This window comes from Pinus tabuliformis, chromosome 9, assembly GCF_031772625.1.
Source record: "Pinus tabuliformis cultivar Carrire ecotype Pingquan chromosome 9, CPIR1, whole genome shotgun sequence".
Classification (NCBI taxonomy): Eukaryota; Viridiplantae; Streptophyta; class Pinopsida; order Pinales; family Pinaceae; genus Pinus; species Pinus tabuliformis.
In genome coordinates this window covers 1,969,748,254-1,969,760,584 of record NC_142307.1, presented here as the reverse complement: position 1 = coordinate 1,969,760,584, position 12,331 = coordinate 1,969,748,254, and positions in this window count along the sequence as shown.

Below are 12,331 nucleotides of genomic sequence, written 5' to 3'. Positions count from 1 at the left end.
CACTCAAAAAATGACCTCTCTGCCCCTATTTTGACACACAGGAAGCAGTCTTGGGAGAATGAATATTTGGAGGGGCAAATGAGCACCAAATTCAGAAATTCCACTTGGGTTGGAAAGTAGACAGGCCAGGATTTCCAACAAGCACACTTGGGCACATTTTGGACTCCTGCAGGTGCCTCAAAACAGCCTCCAAAGTGGCGTGATGCATATAGAATTGGGCACGACACATATAGAGAAAAAGGCCAAAATCGCGCCCACTTCACGAAATTTCGATTCGCGACTTTCTCCAAGTGGACCCGCTCATTTACACTATATTTTTCTCGGCAACTATGGCAATGTTTAAAAATTATTTTCACTAAAGGTGGGCTCCTATCCAAGTGGGAAAGGAAGGCAAGCAGTCACCCAAGCCATTTGTCATTTTTGTAACGCTACACCTGTAACTAATGGTTGGATTTCCACTTCCACTTTGTAATGATTCAAAAAACTCCCCAACTCTTGGTCATTCTATTTCCTCATGGCATAGTCTATTTATTGTATGCAAACCATTTGCAAAGGGTTGGTTGGCTTGTAATTTCTGGGAGACTGTGGGAGAGAAACTCAGTTTTTCATTGTATATTTTGACAGAGGATTAATGAAAGGCAGCGGCTCTGTTTCATGAGATTCATGTGGTTGTGAGTGTATCAAATGTGTCTCTTATGTTTCATATGTATTTCGTAATGTTTCATAGTTCATTTCATATTAATTTCCAGTGAAATTTTCTAAGTTAGATAAGGTAGAATTCATTTTTATTGCTCTGCCTGTGGGAAAATTTCATGTTTAGTGTTCTTCTTCTGTTGAAAAGGATTCATGTACTTATGCCCTTTTCGCCCTCCTAATAAATTCCTCCATTCCGCATTATTTCAAACTAAATTGCTAGACTTTCCACCTGTCTTGCCTCACGAAGTAATCTGTGCCTTTGTATTAAATTCTCTTCTCATTGTTGTCCGTTGGTCCCATATCATCCCAGAAACTCAGCCATTCATAAAAAATTGTTTCTTGTATCCATATTTACTTACTAGCCAAAGATCAATATTTCATTGTTAGTCATCTCAGACCATTCCATTTACTTATTCGCTGAGCGTGACTCGGAGAGAGCCCTCTCCTATTCTGGTAGGGCTAGCTACCAAACTGAGCTATGTTTGTGGTTACCCTGAATTTTGCCTTCCTTCAGCCTAAGGTAGATTTAGGTGCTAACATAGTGGTGACCATACTGGGGAAGAAATTAATCCCCTTACTTCTTGATAATTCTAAGCTTCTGGATGATAAGTTTAGGATTTGATAGGTTGAGTAAGTTGTTCATGTCCTTTTGATTTTTTCGAAAATAGCACGCTGGCTTCGAGATGATATACCAGAGCCAATCCAGATCCGGATCCTCCTCATATTTACGAAAACCCCAACTTGATTCCAAGACTCCTTCGTCAAGAGAGCACTATAACTCCCGTGTTCAAATCCCATTCATGTCCTGACATTTTTGAGTATCTTGAAGAGATTGAGTTTGATGAGCAGTTTGAAATATCATTGTTCGAGACCAAATCCGAAAGGGCTATTGACTATACTGTCCCCAATCCACAATTTCTTGTAGACTTGGAGACGGAAAGGGCTAACTGGTCAATTGATAATTACATTATAGCTCAGCTTCAAACTCCAATTGCTAGCCCCTTACAAACTGTGCACACTCCTCCAACACCTCCAAGGCCAAATCCACCAAGAGTGATGGCTGCCCGTTTTGCACCCCTGGTTCTGCCTCAAGTTCTAGATGATATGCCCGCATATTATCAAAGCAAAATCTCGTTTTTTGATGGCACTCCTAACAGCATTACTACTCAGCAACATGTGGACAGAATGGCAGATTTCTATGAACTTCATGATATCGATGTGGAGAATGTGGCAATGAGACTCTTTGTACAGACATTTGCAAGTGAAGTGAGGAAATGGTTCAGAGGTTTGCCGGCGGCAAATATCACTACCTTGGCTGACCTACAAAGACAATTTTTAAACCGATGGGAAGTGAAAAAGAATCCTCTTCCAATTCTGGCTGAATATGAGCAAATCAAACGAAACTCTGGTCAGTCGATCCAAGACTATTGCGTTAGATTCAATTCAGTTTATAATGAAATTCCAGATCATCTAAGGCCACCTATGGGACTATCCATGGTGAAGTTCCCAGATGGTTTTGATGCTGACATGGCTTATCAATTAAGAGAGAGAGAACTGACCACAATGGAAGACATGTAGAAGATAGCGGTCAGCGTTGAAGCGAATCTGCTGACCAAGAGAGCTAGAGCAAAGGCAGAGAAGAAGGTCACCGTAAAAGAAGAGTCTTCCTCGGTAGATCAATTACTCCGGAAGGCAGAACAGATGCTTGAAAGGGTGAAACTTGACAAACCGGAGCCACAAGCTAGAAATCCTAAATTTCGTGGTCAACAACAACCACAATATAGAATAAGACAGAGAGATCAGCGAGCCCAAGAGCAGACATCACAACAGCCAGTACAAACACCTTCGCAACAAAATTTTGTGCATGGACCGGAGTCAGATGAGGACGGGAATATAATAGGTGAAGAAAAATACCTCTTTGCTACTGATGATTTGCCTATTTATCTCACTGAGGATGAGGAGTATGCAGAAAGTTCGGCTGTACACAAAGATGTAGATTTCATTCTAGCAAATGACACCGTCTTGGAGGAAGAATCAGATGAGTACCAAAGAGGCTATATGAATGCTCTGTCCGCCCAGCAGCAGCGATATTCACTTAGAAACAGAGATGTGCCAGTCAAACCAATTTAGAAAAAGAAGGATGTTGAGGCATCAAAAAATGATTTATCAGTTACACAAAGGAAAGGAAAGGAGGCAGTTGGTCCGGAGAGCAGCAAATCACCGTCAGCAGAACAATCACATCATCACGTTGCATCGAAAGAAAAGGAAAAGAAAGAAATCCCAGTCAAAGAGGTAGAAAAGATTCCCGCTTTTAATTTAGAGAATGAGATTTCTAAATTAAAGGTATCCATCCCCTTGACTAAAATAATGAGGAACAGCAGTTATAGAGGGCAAGTATCTAAAATGTTGAATTTGGACCCAATGTTCGACATGGTGAATGTCGAAAACAATCAACCTGAAATGATTTTTGGGCCAGCATCGAATGGTGAGTCTCGTGATAGTGATGTGCCACCCTTTTATATCAGTTTAAGGTTGCATGATTTTGTGTTACATAATGCCATGTTCGATTCCGGAGCTTCTCACAATCTCATGCCCAAGGCTATCATGGATAAGCTTGGTCTGGACATCACCCGGCAATACCATGATCTCTATTCGTTTGATTCCAGTAGAGTAAGATGTATAGGACTCATCAAAGACTTGGTTGTGAGTCTGGATCAGCTCCCAATGAAGAATGTTTTGATGGATGTTGTTGTAGCAGATATTCCTCCCAGGTTTGGCATGCTTCTTTCCAGGTCTTGGGTAGCGAAATTGAAAGGGACACTACAGCTAGATTTCTCCTATGCAATGATTCTGGTGTTTGTCCAAATGAGGAAATTGTATCGGGAACAAAAAATGAAATACATGATCACAAGCAAGGAGAAACCAATAAATCATCCAATTAATTATGTACATACAGATTTAGAGTCTTTTGTTTTGTATTCTGATAGTTTCAATGATATCGATAGTCAATTAGTAGAAGCTGATGATATTCCGGAAATAACAGAAAATTTTAGAGGAGTTTTAAAGAAAGAAGGACAAGAACAGTAGAGCATCGTTGAGCGATCAACTGAAAGTAATGGACAACAAGCAGACCAAGCACAACAAACAGATTTTCAACACTTGCAAGAGAAGGAAGAAGGTTTGTGGACCATGGATTTTGATGGAGCTGTGGGAAATGATGGCACTGGAATTGGAATTTGGGTACGCAGTCCTTTCTCCACCCCGAAAAAGTGCCTAGTAATGTGCAGGTATGCTCTTATAAGTTGGCTTTTGATTGTTCAAATAATGAAGCTGAGTATGAAGCTCTGATTGCTGGCCTAAAGATTCTAAGAAAGCTGAATGCTAAGAGGATTTCAGTATATGGCGACTCTGAATTAGTGATTAACCAGGTCAGAGGCGAATATCAAGCAAAGCATCCTCGGATGTGGGCTTACCGTAATGCAGTCCTAGACATCCTAAAATTGTTTTCAGAATACACCTTGACATGTGTGCCTCGTATACAAAATAGTATTGTTGATGCTCTTGTTAAGGCAACAAGTAGTTTGAAGATCCCAATGAACTCTAGTAATAAATTTGAAATCCATGTCAAGCATCATCCGACTGTCCCAGACAATCAGAGATATTGGCAAGTTTTCCAAGATGATGAGGAGATTGATGATTTTCTGCAAAACAAAGGTAAGTTCAAAGAAACCTCAATTGATGTAGAAAATGACGATGGTAAAGGTAATGGTACTGATGATGTGCAGATCAATCAAATGGACATGTTGCAGCTAAAGAATAATGTTATTCCTAAAGGCTTGATACCTTTAGAAGAACTCTTCGATCAAGATGATGTAGCCCGCAAACCAACATTGCAGCCAACAGAGAAGGGTGTGGAAGAAGTCAATGTTGGAACAGCTGCTAATCCTAAATTGGTAGAACTATCTAAAGCATTGCCACCAAAGATCAAGGACAAATATATCAATTTGTTGTCTTCATTTGCAGATGTGTTTGCTTGGGACTATTATGACTTAAAGACATATGACACCAATATAATTCAGCACACTATACCCATCAAGCCCAATCAAAAACCATTCAGACAGAAGTTGAGAAGGCTAAATCCAAAGTTGTTGCCATCTATTGAAAAGGAGATAAACGGGTTGTACAAATCAGGGATCATTGTTCCCATCAAATTTTCAGATTGGATCTATAATTTGGTGCCCGTACGAAAGAAGACAGGTGAGATTCGCTTATGCACTGATTTTATAAATCTCAATAAAGTTTTGTTGAAAGATAATTATCCACTGCCCAAAATGGACCATATACTTCAGCGAGTAGTGGGAGCATCTCGTATGTCACTACTTGATGGTTATTCCGAATATAACCAAGTTTCTGTCCATGAAGATGACCGAGACAAGACAGCGTTCACCACTCCATGGGAAACCTTTCATTACGCTAAAATGCCTTTCGGTTTAAGGAATGCGAGTGCCACATTTCAGCGTGCAATGGACTTGGCTTTTGCAAATGAGAAGGATGTCTTTTTGGTTGTGTACCTGGATGATTTGACGGTGTTTTCCAAATCTGATGAAGAGCACATGTACCATCTAAAAACTGTCTTTCAAAAGTGCAGAAAATATGGCTTGTCGTTGAATCTGAAAAAGAGCTTGTTCGCCATGGAGGAAGGCAAACTACTCGGGCACATTATCTCAAAAGATGGCATTCATATTGACCCAGCACGTGTGCTAGCAACTTAGCAAATCGATCTGCCCCAGAATAAGAAAGAGATACAATCTTTCAATGGTAAAATGAATTTTCTACGCCGCTTACCTAATCTTGATGAGCACCTAAGAGAGATGACAAACATGCTTAAGAAGGACAGCCAAGTGAAGTGGATGGAGGAGGCTATAAAATCTTTCAATTTAGTCAAATTGGCTCTTTCTTCAGCTCCCGTTCTAGTCAGCCCAGACTACACTCAGGATTTCATATTGTTTTCATTTGCTTCGGAGCACACTATGGCAGCTGTGTTATTGCAGAAAAGAGATGATCATGAAAGACCCATTGCATTCTTCAGCAGAGCTATAAGAGATGCAGCCTTAAAATACAACATCATTGAGAAGCAAGCCCTTGCACTTGTGAAGGCATTGAAAGATTTCCAGGTATATATTCTACATTCTCATATTTTGGCCTATGTTCCTAACGCTGCTGTCAAAGATGTTTTAGTGCAGACCGATCTGGAAGGAAGACGAGGCAAATGGATTGCAGCCTTGTTGGAATATGATGTGGAAATAAAGCCCACAAAGCTGGTTAAAGGACAGGGATTGGCAAAGTTAATGGCCGAATCAAACTTGCACACCTTGGACATAATTCTGATCGCTGCTATGTCCGATGAGAATGAGGAAGCATCATCAATTTAGGTATCTGAAATGTTTGCTCTCTCTCCGTGGTATTCAGATATCATATATGTGCTTAAAAATTTGTCACCACCGCCTAGCATGACTAGAAACAAAGCAAGAACACTCAAGTTGAAAGCTGCCAAGTTTTGCATTCTTAATTCCGCACTGTATTGGAAAGATCTCGGTGGCGTTCTGTTAAATTGCTTGGTGGAAAAGGAAGCAAAGAAGGTGATGGAGGACTGCCACCAAGGAGATTGTGGTGGTCACCTTTTTTGGAATTCAACAGCAAATAAAGTTCTGAGAGCGGGATACTATTGGCCAACATTGTTTACAGATGTATATAAGATGGTCAAGCGCTATCATAAGTGTCAGATTCTCGAAGGAAAGCAGAAGTTACAACCTTTGCCACTTAAGCCTATTAAGGTGTTGGCATTATGATTCTGGTTTGGCTCTATGGTACAGGTGTTGTACTTGATGGCAACTCATTCAAGTGGCAAAATTCTGTTCAGGCTCTCAAAATGATGGAAAATAAGAGGTTCGCAGGTGCATCGTTCAAAAGGTGCGGACCCGCAGGTTCGCCGTCCAGGAAGTGCGGACATACCCGCAGGTTATCCATTCATAAGGTGCGGTCCCCCAGTTCACTCACTCCAATGCAGAGAAGCGCGCTCACATGGGGTTTCTTATGTTTGGCCCTTGGTATTTAGCCCATCGTTCATGATCCTATGGTTTTGGCCCGTGGTATAGGATCTAAATTATTTGAACCCTGTTTGGATCCCTTGTATTGGTTTTCGATGGTTTTGACCCATGGTTTGAATAAGGGCTTGCCTATAAAAACGAAAAGAGATCACTTGGCTATACACTTGTGAAATTTGAATATCTTAAGATCTGAAAGTTTGGGTGATTGGTTTTAAAAGCTAGATCTAAATCAAGGAGAAAATTTAAGACAAATATATTGATAAGTCATGATCTCTCGGGCGCATGATCAGATCTGTGGATCTGACTGACTGTGGCACATTGGAGGACTGTTAATTTGGCCCTAATCAGAGGTTCGCAGGCAATCCACGGCGTGAGTGCCGGGGTACGCATCGCAGGAGAAGGCACAGTGCGGGGGTACGCAGCGCAGGAGAAGGCGCAGTGCGGGGGTACGCAGTGCAGCAGAAGGCGCAGTGCGAGGTACGCAGTGCAGGAGAAGGCGCAGTGCGGAGGTACGCAAGGAAACAGAAGAACAAGTCGCGGAGGTACGCTGTTAAGCGGGCAGTGCAGGTGCGGATCTAAGCAGAGGTACGCAAGGCAGCAAAACTAGTGGTGCGGAGATACGCAGAGAAGTAGACCAACCAGGTGCGGATCTGCGCAGTTTAGACACATAAGAGCTACGGGTATTCGCAGGCCACTATTGGTGAAGTTGCGGACCTATCTTGAAACATTTGTTGGTTGTCTTTTATCTATTGCTATAGAGTTCTGGGTTTAGATTTCTGGTATTACTTTTCTATTTACAGCATTCTGAGAAGTTGGGTGATTCATTGGTTGATTGTCTAAGGAGATTGGGTGATTTGCATGTACTTGATGATTATTTGATCTTCTTGGATCTAGTTTGAAAATTAATGAAACGTGGTCCCTAAAGAAGTAAAAGAGAAAAGGGGGTTGTAGCTCCCTTCCAGGAGAGAGTGGAAAACGAGAGAGAGTTGTAGCTCTCTGCAGGTTGCAGCCTGCGTACTGGTAAAGGACTGCACCAGTACAAAATCCTTGTAAAAGAAGTTTCTAATTGAAAGAAGATAAAGACATATTGCAGCAGGTGGTTTTCACCCACATTGGGTTTCCACCTTATATTTGGTGTTCTTTGGTGTGCTCATCTATTTTTCTTGTTCTTTTTCATTATTATATGGCATTGAGATACAAATTAATGATCAATATCTGAAGAATAAATTAAAGTATACATCTAGAAGGCATATTGAAAAGAATTTGATAATACTGATTCACCCCCCCTCTCAGTATTATTTCCAACAATTGGTGTCAGAGCAGGTTCTTCAGAAGAAGCTTGATCGCTTGAAGAAAGATCTTCCATCATCAGCAACTACGATAGGGAAGCATCAATCAGGCCACCGATTTTTGATGGGACAAACTTCATTTATTGGAAGGTAAGAGTTACTGCCTATCTTCAATCTCTTGGTACAGAAGTCTAGGATATCATAGATACAGGGTATACTTTTCCATCAGCAACTCCTACAGATCCGGCTGAGAAGAAGAAATATGAAACAAATGCAAAGGCAGTTAATACTCTATTAGGATGCCTATCTCAATCAGAATTTGTTAAGGTAATGCAGTTTAAATCCGCAAAAGAGATATGGGACAAGATTGTTCTGAGCTATGAAGGAGATGATCAGGTAAAATGATCAAAACTTCAAACCCTCAGAATTCAGTATGAAAATCTCAGGATGTATAATGATGAAAGTGTGGCTAACTATTTTCTTCGTGTAGATGAGATTGTTAATTGTATGAAAAATTTGGGTGAAGAAATAAAAGACGTTGTTGTGGTTGAAAAAGTTCTAAGGTCTTTGTCCCCTAGGTTTGAATCTAAAGTTTCTGCAATAGAAGAAAAAGAGAATCTACAAAGCCTTAAAATGTCACAGCTGCATGGAATTCTAACTGCTTATGAAATGAGGGAAGGAGGTCCATCAGACAGGAGAGAAGCTGTCTTCAAGGCTTCAGGCAAAGGAGAGTACTATGAGTCAAGACACGTGTCAGAAGAAGAAGAAGAATCAAATTTTGTCAGAAATCTTCAACGGGGTACTGGTCGTTTCCAAGGTAAGTTACCTTTCAAATGCTTTGCTTATGGAAGAGTCGGTCACTATGCAGCCAAATGTCCTCACAAGGATAAGATTGACAAAGGGAAGGAACCTGTTAGATGGAACAAGAAACAGAATGCAACTAAGAAAAGTTACTACACTCATGAAGACAGTGATGGCCTATCAAATAGTGACGAAGATGAACGAGGTAATGATTATAAACTTTTAATGGCCTTTGAAGATGATGATTACATGGACGCTATAGATGTAGATGGTTTTTGTGAAGAGATTTCTTGACTCAAAATATGTTTAGAAGAAAAAGATATGATCATTGATACTCTGCAATTCTAACTTGATGAAAAAGAAAAATCTCTTGAGAAGTTAGAATGTGAAATTGTTGGCCTTAGAAAAGAAATTGAGAAAACAAAGGCTCTTAATCTTAAATTTGTTAAAGGATTTGAAACTCTGGATGAGATTATCAATGTATAGCGTTCTCCACTAATCAAGACAGGTCTGGGTTATAATGGAGAAACATCTCAAGCATCCACCTCAAAGAGTTATCTTGATGCAGCAAGGAGGAATGAGCAAAAGCCCAATGGATATCACCAGGTAAGGCAGGGACGAATTACATCAAGAACAAACAAAGACTACCAGGTAAACCAGGGGCAATCCATCTTAAGGGTGAACAAAAACTACAACCAGCCACAGGTAAAAACTTCTCAATTTGCTTCAAGAATGGATGACAATAGAAATTACAATCATTTGGCTGGTAGATTTGATAATCATAGAAGTTTCTTCAATGGCCAATGTTTCTCTTGCCATAACTTTGGTCACAAAGCAGCTCAATGTGTTGCTTATAAGACAATCATGACTAGAGAAGCTCAAAAACAAAGAAGTATGAATGGGATTACGAAAAGGACCTATAACAAATTTTCTACCCTTGAAAATGAAATTGAGTGTTCTATTTGTAATAACTTCGGTCATGAAGATTCTGAATGCAGGAGAAGGTTTCGACAGACAAAGGAACAAGCCTCAAGCACCAGAACATGGAGAATAAAGGAACCACAAACAGAAAGATGTGGGATAGCATTTTATGCAGAAGGACAAGAAAATCTATGGTACATCGACAGCGGATGTTCGAAGCATATGACAGGTGATAAAGAAAAACTTGAATCATATACTGCTTTAGAAAAGGGAAAGAAAGTTTATTTTGGAAATGATACCCTGCAGCCATAAAAGAAAAAGGCACAGCTCAATTGAAAGAAAAGGTCAAAGCTGGAAATGTTTTGTATGTTGATGGCTTGAAGTATAATCTACTAAGTGTCAATCAGATGTGCAATCAAGGAACAGAGGTAATATTTTGATCAAATGGATGTAGTGTTCGTGATCTTGATACAGGAAAAACAGTGATCAAAGGCAAAAGAACTCCAAATAATCTATACATATTTGAAGAAGGACAACAACAATGTTATTTGAGCAAAGATGATGAACATTGGTTATGGCACCGGAGGTTGGGGCATCTAAGCTTTTCACAAATAAGGAAAGCATGCAAATACCAGGCAGTTCGTGGTCTTCCAGATATCAAAATTCCAGACAACACCATATGAAAATCATGTCAGTTTCGTAAACTAACTTCCCTGAGAAGGAAGGATCAGCCAGCAGGCCTCTTGAACTAGTCCATATAGATGTATGTGGTCCATTTAGGACAAGGTCACCTCGAGGAGAAGAATACTTTATATTATTCATTGACGACTTCTCCAGGATGGTTTGGTTGGGACTTACGAAACACAAGGACGAAGCATTCGAAAAATTCAAATCTTTCAAAGCCTTGGCTGAAAACGAATCAGATCACAAAATTAAGTGCCTCAGGTCCGACAGAGGTGGGGAGTTTACCTCAAATGAATTTTTCGATTTCTGTGAAGAACATGGAATAAGAAGGGAATTCTATACAGCTAGGACTCCTCAACAAAATGGAGTGGTGGAAAGGATGAACAGAACAGTCCAACAAATGGCTCGTGCTATGCTTGATGATTCTGGGACTCCCGCAACCTTCTGGGGTGAAGCTACTTTTGCTGTGGTTGTTATTCTCAACAAAACAAATGTCTGAGTGAACAACACTCAAACTCCTCATGAGCTCTGGTATGGTGAGACTCCTTCGGTAAAGCATTTCAAAATTTTTGGAAGCAAATGCTATATTAAGAATAATGATGAACAGCTTGGCAAACTTGAACCTAGAGCAGATGAAGGCATTCTCCTTGGTTATTCTCCCCACAGCAAAGCATATAAGTGTTACAATAAAAGACTTGGAAGAATTGTTGACAGCATTGATGTAGTGGTTGATGAAAAAGGATACATTCCTAGGCAAGTAAATTATGAAAATATTGAAGAGGATGAAGACTACTCTCCAAATCAGATTGATGATGAAGAAGAACCTCAAGAGGCACCAGAGGAACACATAAGGATAGAAGAGAATACTCCATCCAGGTACATTCAGAAGAATCATCTAGAATCTCAGATTTTGGGGCAGAAAGAGGCAGGTGTACAAACAAGAAGAACAATTGCAGAAGCCTCAAGCTATTTGCCATTACTCTCCTCCACTGAACCACAAAATGTAAGAGAGGCATGCAAAGATGAATGTTGGGTCAAGGTGATGGATGAAGAACTTGAGCAGATCGAAAAGAACAACACTTAGGAGTTGGTTCCTAGACCAAAATATAAGAATGTCATAGGGACAAAATGGATCTTCAAAACTAAGTTGAATGAAAATGGAGAAGTAATTAGAAACAAGGCCAGACTTGTTTGTAAAGGGTATGCTCAACAAGAAGGAATAGACTTTGAAGAAACTTTTGCTCCCGTTTCTAGACTTGAGGCCATCCGAATGTTCCTTGCTCTCTCAAGCTTTCAGAAGTTCAAAGTATTTCAAATGGATGTAAAATCAGCCTTTCTGAATGGAGACTTAGAAGAAGAAGTATACATTGAGCAACTAGATGGGTTCATCCTTGGGAATGATCCAAATCTTGTATGCAGACTAAAAAAGGCTCTCTATGGTCTTAAACAGGCTCCAAGGGCTTGGTACTACCGTTTGGACAAATATCTTCATCAACAAGGTTTTTCAAAGGGATCAGCAGATAGCAATCTTTATATAAAAATTGAAAATGACAAATTGCTAATACTTGTTGTGTATGTGGATGATATTATCTTTGGCAGCAATGAAGAAGCTATTCAACTAAATTATCAATTTGCTTATGTTTGATGTTGCATGTTTGTCCACTGTTAACTGATAAAATTTTGCAAATTTACTTAAGTTTTTGTACTTTTTCAACCACGATCCATTGCCTAAATGACATGAGCTAGCTTGCAAATTATTTAATGAAACCTTCACTTTTCATTTTTGGATCATCCATTCGGTTATGACCAAAGTTCCTGAGTTTAGTGTTATCA